Source organism: Scylla paramamosain, chromosome 13 (assembly GCF_035594125.1).
Source record: "Scylla paramamosain isolate STU-SP2022 chromosome 13, ASM3559412v1, whole genome shotgun sequence".
Taxonomy (NCBI): Eukaryota; Metazoa; Arthropoda; class Malacostraca; order Decapoda; family Portunidae; genus Scylla; species Scylla paramamosain.
In genome coordinates this window covers 14,408,018-14,417,084 of record NC_087163.1, presented here as the reverse complement: position 1 = coordinate 14,417,084, position 9,067 = coordinate 14,408,018, and the positions used below count along the sequence as shown (strand labels likewise).

At 38.7% G+C, this 9,067-nt stretch overlaps 1 protein-coding gene across 1 annotated transcript in view; it reads left to right on the top strand.

Moving 5' to 3' along the window:
- Positions 1–5,806, top strand: part of LOC135106195 (zwei Ig domain protein zig-8-like) — an 81,417-nt gene extending 75,611 nt beyond the window's left edge. Inside the window, exon 7 of the mRNA XM_064014971.1 lies at positions 3,576–5,806. The gene's annotated coding sequence lies outside the window, so the exon portion shown is untranslated. The remainder of the gene's footprint in view (positions 1–3,575) is intronic.
- The last annotated feature ends 3,261 nt before the right edge of the window (positions 5,807–9,067 follow it).

Genomic DNA, 9,067 nt, shown 5'->3' with positions numbered 1-9,067 from the left:
TATATATATATATATATATATATATATATATATATATTTTTTTTTTTTTTTTTTTTTTTTTTTATGTAGGAAGGATACTGGCCAAGGGCAACAAAAATCTTATATAAAAAATGCCCACTGAAATGCCAGTCCCTAAAAGGGTCAAAGCAGTGGTCAAAAATTGGTGGATAAGTGTCTTGAAACCTCCCTCTTGAAGGAATTCAAGTCATAGGAAGGTGGAAATACAGAAGCAGGCAAGGAGTTCCAGAGTTTACCAGAGAAAGGGATGAATGATTGAGAATACTGGTTAACTCTTGCGTTAGAGAGGTGGACAGAATAGGAGTGAGAGAAAAAAGAAAGTCTTGTGCAGCGAGGCCGCGGAAGGAGGGGAGGCATGCAGTTAGCAAGATCAGAAGAGCAGTTAGCATGAAAATAGCGGTAGAAGACAGCAAGAGATGCAACATTGCGGCGGTGAGAGAGAGGCTGAAGACAGTCAGTTAGAGGAGAGGAGTTGATGAGACGAAAAGCTTTTGATTCCACCCTGTCTAGAACAGCAGTATGAGTGGAACCCCCCCAGACATGTGAAGCATACTCCATACATGGACGGATAAGGCCCTTGTACAGAGTTAGCAGCTGGGGGGTGAGAAAAACTGGCGGAGACGTCTCAGAACACCTAACTTCATAGAAGCCGTTTTAGCTAGAGATGAGATGTGAAGTTTCCAGTTCAGATTATAAGTAAAGGACAGACCGAGGATGTTCAGTGTAGAAGAGGGGGACAGTTGAGTGTCATTGAAGAAGAGGGGATAGTTGTCTGGAAGATTGTGTCGAGTTGATAGATGGAGGAATTGAGTTTTTGAGGCATTGAACAATACCAAGTTTGCTCTGCCCCAATCAGAAATTTTAGAAAGATCAGAAGTCAGGCGTTCTGTGGCTTCCCTGCGTGATATGTTTACCTCCTGAAGGGTTGGACGTCTATGAAAAGACGTGGAAAAGTGCAGGGTGGTATCATCAGCATAGGAGTGGATAGGACAAGAAGTTTGGTTTAGAAGATCATTAATGAATAATAAGAAGAGAGTGGGTGACAGGACAGAACCCTGAGGAACACCACAGTTAATAGATTTAGGAGAAGAACAGTGACCGTCTACCACAGCAGCAATAGAACGGTCAGAAAGGAAACTTGAGATGAAGTTACAGAGAGAAGGATAGAAACCGTAGGAGGGTAGTTTGGAAATCAAAGCTTTGTGCCAGACTCTATCAAAGGCTTTTGATATGTCCAAGGCAACAGCAAAAGTTTCACCAAAGTCTCTAAAAGAGGATGACCAAGACTCAGTAAGGAAAGCCAGAAGATCACCAGTAGAGCGTCCTTGACGGAACCCATACTGGCGATCAGATAGAAGGTTGTGAAGTGATAAATGTTTAAGAATCTTCCTGTTGAGGATAGATTCAAAAACTTTAGATAAGCAGGAAATTAAAGCAATAGGACGGTAGTTTGAGGGATTAGAGCGGTCACCCTTTTTAGGAACAGGTTGAATGTAGGCAAACTTCCAGCAAGAAGGAAAGGTAGATGTTGACAGACAGAGCTGAAAGAGTTTGACTAGGCAAGGTGCAAGCACGGAGGCACAGTTTCGGAGAACAATAGGAGGGACCCCATCAGGTCCATAAGCCTTCTGAGGGTTTAGGCCAGCGAGGGCATGGAAAACATCATTACGAAGAATTCTAATACGAGGCATGAAGTAGTCAGAGGGTGGAGGAGAGGGAGGAACAAGCCCAGAATCGTCCAAGGTAGAGTTTTTAGCAAAGGTTTGAGCAAAGAGTTCAGCTTTAGAAATAGATGTGATAGCAGTGGTGCCATCTGGTTGAAGTAGAGGAGGGAAAGAAGAAGAAGCAAAGTTATTGGAGATATTTTTGGCTAGATGCCAGAAATCACGAGGGGAGTTAGATCTTGAAAGGTTTTGACATTTTCTGTTAATGAAGGAGTTTTTGGCTAGTTGGAGAACAGACTTGGCATGGTTCCGGGCAGAAATATAAAGTGCATGAGATTCTGGTGATGGAAGGCTTAAGTACCTTTTGTGGGCCACCTCTCTATCATGTATAGCACGAGAACAAGCTGTGTTAAACCAAGGTTTAGAAGGTTTAGGACGAGAAAAAGAGTGAGGAATGTACGCCTCCATGCCAGACACTATCACCTCTGTTATGCGCTCAGCACACAAAGACGGGTCTCTGACACGGAAGCAGTAGTCATTCCAAGGAAAATCAGCAAAATACCGCCTCAGGTCCCCCCAACTAGCAGAGGCAAAACGCCAGAGGCACCTTCGCTTAGGGGGATCCTGAGGAGGGATTGGAGTGATAGGACAAGATAAAGATATGAGATTGTGATCGGAGGAGCCCAACGGAGAAGAAAGGGTGACAGCATAAGCAGAAGGATTAGAGGTCAGGAAAAGGTCAAGAATGTTGGGCGTATCTCCAAGACGATCAGGAATACGAGTAGGGTGTTGCACCAATTGCTCTAGGTCATGGAGGATAGCAAAGTTGTAGGCTAGTTCACCAGGATGGTCAGTGAAGGGAGAGGAAAGCCAAAGCTGGTGGTGAACATTGAAGTCTCCAAGAATGGAGATCTCTGCAAAAGGGAAGAGGGTCAGAATGTGCTCCACTTTGGAAGTTAAGTAGTCAAAGAATTTCTTATAGTCAGAGGAGTTAGGAGAGAGGTATACAGCACAGATAAATTTAGTATGAGAATGACTCTGTAGTCGAAGCCAGATGGTGGAAAACTCTGAAGATTCAAGAGCGTGGGCACGAGAGCAGGTTAAGTCATTGCGCACATAAACGCAGCATCCAGCTTTGGATCGAAAATGAGGATAGAGAAAGTAGGAGGGAACAGAAAAGGGGCTACTGTCAGTTGCCTCAGACACCTGAGTTTCAGTGAGGAAAAGAAGATGAGGTTTAGAAGAGGAGAGGTGGTGTTCTACAGATTGAAAATTAGATCTTAGACCGCGAATGTTGCAGAAGTTAATGAAGAAAAAGTTGAGGGGGGTGTCAAGACACTTACGGTCGTCGACGGAAAGGCAGTCTGACCTGGGGACATTTATGGTCCCCTCCCCAGATGGGGACTCCGAGGCTGGTGTAGGAGTCGCCATGATTTTAAAATTTTTTGAGTGAAGGGTGTGTGTGTTATTAGGTGCTTGTAGTTTTGTGTGGAGGAAGAGAGTTGTCTTTAGAGGGCAGGCTGTGACTACCCCCTTGTGTTGTGAGACACAAAGGGAAACGTTCAGTGGTCACAGCTGGGTTTAATGATAAGTTCACAGCACCCACTGAACAGTGCTTTAGACCTCACTGGGAGTAATTATCGTTTCGGCAGGTGTCTACTGCCTCCTCCTATATATATATATATATATATATATATATATATATATATATATATATATATATATATATATATATATATATATATATATATATATATATATATATATATATATATATATATATATATATTTGCAGGCCTAGATTTTTTTTTTCAAAATAGGTTTGTTTTACGTATTCAATATTTATTTTTCGTTATTCATTTACACGCTTTTCCTTTTTTTTTTTTTTTTCAGCGACCTTCATCAGGCGGAACTGAGTCTTGGAAAGTATCTATCATTGACTTCATGCCGCGTGACCTAAGCCTCCAGGTCACGCCTCGAATGACCCCATTGTGGCCTCTATGAAATATCTGTAACCCGTGCTGTGTCAGTATGATCTGAGGTGTGCATCTCTCTCTCTCTCTCTCTCTCTCTCTCTCTCTCTCTCTCTCTCTCTCTCTCTCTCTCTCTCTCTCTCTCTCTCTCTCTCTCTCTCTCTCTCTCGTGGTTTTAGGCTATGTTTACCTGCATGGAGAAGCATATTCAGTGATCCCATCTGTATTGTTATGACTTCATCTATGTTCACCAAAACTTCCTAATGGTTATCTGGGTCTATATTTGTACACCTGAGCTACCACCTAATCAAGTATGGTCTTGAACTGAGTTCGTTTTCACCCATGTGAGCTCACTTGTGGGCTCGCCTGTAGGCTCATTTGTGGGATCACCTGGGCTCTTAGGTTTGCTTGTCCAGCGGCAACAACGAAACGAGATGAGACAAAGACTTAAGTGGTGAAATTGTTACTGCAGATTGAGGACTTGCATAAAAGTGAGAGAGAGAGAGAGAGAGAGAGAGAGAGAGAGAGAGAGAGAGAGAGAGAGAGAGAGAGAGAGAGAGAGAGAGAGAGAGAGAGAGAGAGAAATGTATCAATTATATTAATGATTGTTAGCGGCGCCTAGTGGAATCTGAACTTCTGTTTTGATTTTATAGTAGAGAATTGCACGAGTATGAGATCTCCCTCGCATTCTTTGTTGAAAGTCATGGGGCGCAAACCATGTGATGCCTCGGTGAAAGATTATGATAAATCTCCCCGTTTTGAGTTTGGCCTGTGGAGATATTGGCGATGGTGATGGATTCACTTAATTCCCCACGTGATTGGTCGGCGAGCGTTGATGACGTCCGCGATTCAAGTGATTGACTTCATCCCCCTGCAGCAATTACCTCCGTGAGTGTTGACATCGTGACACCTGCGCGTTGATTGGCTGATGCGTCCTCCAGACATTCATCACTTCAGTCAACGATGCGTTACGTGCTGTCAGGCCTTGTTTTGTGTTACCGCCTCAGTGTGTTGGTGGCTGAACCAGCAGTAAGTAACGTAAAACTAACGCGATTTTTTCACTTGTGAGATTGAAATTGAAATATATCCATTAAATTTTTAATATTATCTGTTGATCACAATATTTCACTGACACACCACAGATATCCTACAGGCACTTTTTACCCTTAAAGAGACTAAACATTTTCCAGAGCATGTTCACGGATGCTTATCTTTGACATACTAAAACGAGTTTATTTCTTAGTTACAAAGAAATAAACGCACAACAACATTTAGAACTCGTCTTGTTTTTCTTCCCACATGAAGATCTTATTTCTCGACACTAGATACGGAAATAGGGATGCCATCTATAGTGTAACCTTGAAAAATATAATGTAGTACATGTGAAAAGGCTTCCTGTTCTGTGATTCTCAGAAAAAGGGAGGAAAAGAAATGCAGGAAAGAGGATGTTTGTGTAGTTAGATAAAACACACAAACAGATAAATGAGCTGACAGATGGACAAGCAGACAGACAAGTAAACAAACTTCATCTGACGCGTCTGTGTTGAGAAAGCGTCGAGGAAAGATGAAAGAAGAGTCGAAGGAATGATTGTTGAGAGAGAGAGAGAGAGAGAGAGAGAGAGAGAGAGAGAGAGAGAGAGAGAGAGAGAGAGAGAGAGAGAGAGCTGACAAAGAGCCATAAAAGAAAAAGATAGACGCAGACACATACAGACAGACGGACATCATATAAAAAGAAAGAACTTACGTCACCAGGGACATAGCAGTAGGACAATAAATGGACAACGAAGACCATTACTTTGTGTGTGTCTCGTGTGAGTGGGTGCGTGGGTGTTGATTGCAGCCACGAGCCATGCGTGTAGTGGAGGTGTGTGGTACGGTTGTGTGGGGAGACGGGGGCCTCCGCAGTAAGCGCTGTAAATAAAGTATAACTATCGATGTTGCCTCCCCAGTGTTCGGGTAGTGACGGGTTCGAGTCCACAGCACTTCGAGACGCTATTCTGCTCTGTTCGAGATGGGACGAAAAATGTTCAGTGTTCTCGTGTTGATGGGAAGGTGATAATCCCAAGCCTTGGATTTTAAAAAAAGAATAAAAATCTGGCAAATTTCCAGCCTCCACCTTTATCTCCGAACAGCCGAACTTCGCTTATATATATATATATATATATATATATATATATATATATATATATATATATATATATATATATATATATATATATATATATATATATATATATATATATATATATATATATATATATATGGCTGTCACCTTCATGTAAAATATATATACATATATAATAAGAACGCAGATTCCTGAAGGAATGGGAAAAACTTATTTTTGATACAGTTTATTATCTCATTTATTTTGTAAATAGCATTCTGTGAAGACGCACGCATTGACAAATCTATCATGAGATTACAATGCTACAATATCGCGGGCCTCTGCGCAGAAGGAGGGCGCCCTGAATCCTGGATGAGTGATGAACCCTTGCCGCCCTCTCCCGTTGCTTTTCGCGGAAGTCGTGACTCACTTCCTCTCTCTCTCTCTCTCTCTCTCTCTCTCTCTCTCTCTCTCTCTCTCTCTCTCTCTCTCTCTCTCTCTCTCTCTCTCTCGTTTCTATTGCTGTCTCACTAATAACGTTCACTCTTCGGGATCAACACTTGATGTAATGACACTTTTTATGTCATGATTTTGTTCTGAAGTTGAATAAAATTGGTGTAATTCGGGATGTTTTAATTGTTTTCCTTCACAAATCATCAATTTATCTATATTTTTCATTTTATCTCACTACGGAGCTTTTCTTCACTCATTACCGTACCACTACAATCACTGCTTATAATAAAATAATTACAGTGTTTCCTTTAGTAATCATTATATGACTATAATCACTACTAATAAAAAAATATCAAAACTTTGTCTTTTTCAATCATTGCAACACTATCATCATCACTCTACTCATTGAAGTTACTTCAATAAGTCACTAATCACTAAAATCATTACTAATAACTAATGCATTACAAACTTTCCCGTGCTCGTCGCTCCTTAAAACTCTTCTTGATTTCCTTACATGACAAAGTTACAAAGTATCCCAGAAAAAAAAAACACACAATTCATAACAGTTGCCTAAATGGAAACAAACTAATTAGCATGATAAGGGGAGTGAGGTGCTTTACAGGTACGAAGAGGGAGAAACAAATTAAGGTAAGGTGGGAAGTGAGCGATAAATATGTTAGGTAACATGAGTAATTAAAAAGGAAGCTAGTAAGAAGGTAACAGGTGGAGGAGGAGAAAGAGGAGGAAGAGAGGAAAGGGTTGCGAAACGTGGGGTGTCTGACAGCTCATTACGGGGGTCTAACGAAGCATGAGATAACTCTCTCTCTCTCTCTCTCTCTCTCTCTCTCTCTCTCTCTCTCTCTCTCTCTCTCTCTCTCTCTCTCTCTCTCTGTCTGTCTAAAATTATCACCCTTCATTTTTTATTTATTTTACATATATTCGTTTTTTTTTTCTTCTTTCTCTTTCGATATGTTATTTTATTTTCATCATTACAGTTGCTTCCACCCTTGTTTATATTTTCTCCTTGTATCTTGCCATTTTTTTCATACTGCTGTCTCGAGAACCTTAGTTCCATTTACTTCATTTTAACATTCACTTATCCGAGGAGTATTTATTTCTTACGAGGCGAGATTGAAGCTGTTAAATTTACATTCTTTAGAGAGACGTAGGTTAAAAGAAGACCTGATATAAGTCTTTAAGTGGTATAAGGGTTATAACAAGGGGGGTGTAAGCAAAATTCTCAGGATCAGCAACCTGGATAGAACAAGAAATAACGGGTTCAAGCTTGAAAACTTTAGGTTTAGGAAGGAGATAGGAAGAAATTGGTTCTCAAATAAGATGGTAGATGAGTGGAACGGACTCAGTAATCATGTTGTTAGTGCTAAGACATTAGGGAGCTTTAAGAGAAGATTAGACGGGTTTATGGATGGGGATAATAGATGGAAATAGGTAGGTATATTTCATACAGGAACTGCCATGTGTAAGCCTGGTCGCTTCTTGCAGCTTCTCTTATTTCTTATGTTCTTATGTTCTTAAATTCACCCTTCCATGCATACACTCTCGGAAGCTTCTGATATCGAGTTTTCTTTATTACCAAGAACTCCTTGACAGTTCCTTTATTTATCTTATTACCGACTAAATTATTATTATTCCCTCTCTACTTTTTTTTTCATCAGACTTGAAAGTGAGAGATAAAGAAATGAAAGAGGGAAGAAAATAATGAAGGTACTGATGAATATTCTCAGTATCACAGCATCCCAGCTTTATCACATGCTAGTTCATCAGAGAGAGGCTCCTAAATTGTGAATGCACCCAGCGCGCCTCACAGCGAAACCCTCGTATCTTGGTTGCTATTTATTGGACTATACCGATGGATTTGCTAACCTCTCTGATCGGCTTCCCTGCAGTATTTCCTTACCTGCAAATCTAAGGTTTGGCTTTGATATGTTATGATTTATTTGCCATAAAAATAGATAAAAAAATGATAATTTTAATAAATAATTCGTTCTACCTATATTCATTACCATCGTTGCATCTACTTTTATTATAGCTACAACTACTACTACTATTAATGATAATAATAATTCTATTACCACTTTATATATATATATATATATATATATATATATATATATATATATATATATATATATATATATATATATATATATATATATATATATATATATATATATATATATATATATATATATATATATATATATATATATATATATATATATATATATATATATATATATATATATATATATATATATATATATATATATATATATATATATATATATATATATATATATATATATATATATATATATATATATATATATATATATATATATATATATATATATATATATATATATATATATATATATATATATATATATATATATATATATATATATATATATATATATATATATATATATATATATATATATATATATATATATATATATATATATATATATATATATATATATATAGCTCTACTGGTGATCTTCTGGCTTTCCTTACTGAGTCTCTTTTAGAGATTTTAGTGAAACTTTTGCTGTTGCCTTGGACATATCAAAAGCTTTTGATAGAGTCTGGCACAAAGCTTTGATTTCCACACTACCCTCCTACGGTTTCTATCCTTCTCTCTGTAACTTCATCTCAAGTTTCCTTTCTGACCGTTCTATTGCTGCTGTGGTAGACGGTCACTGTTCTTCTCCTAAATCTATTAACAGTGGTGTTCCTCAGGGTTCTGTCCTGTCACCCACTCTCTTCTTATTATTCATTAATGATCTTCTAAACCAAACTTCTTGTCCTATCCACTCCTACACTGATGA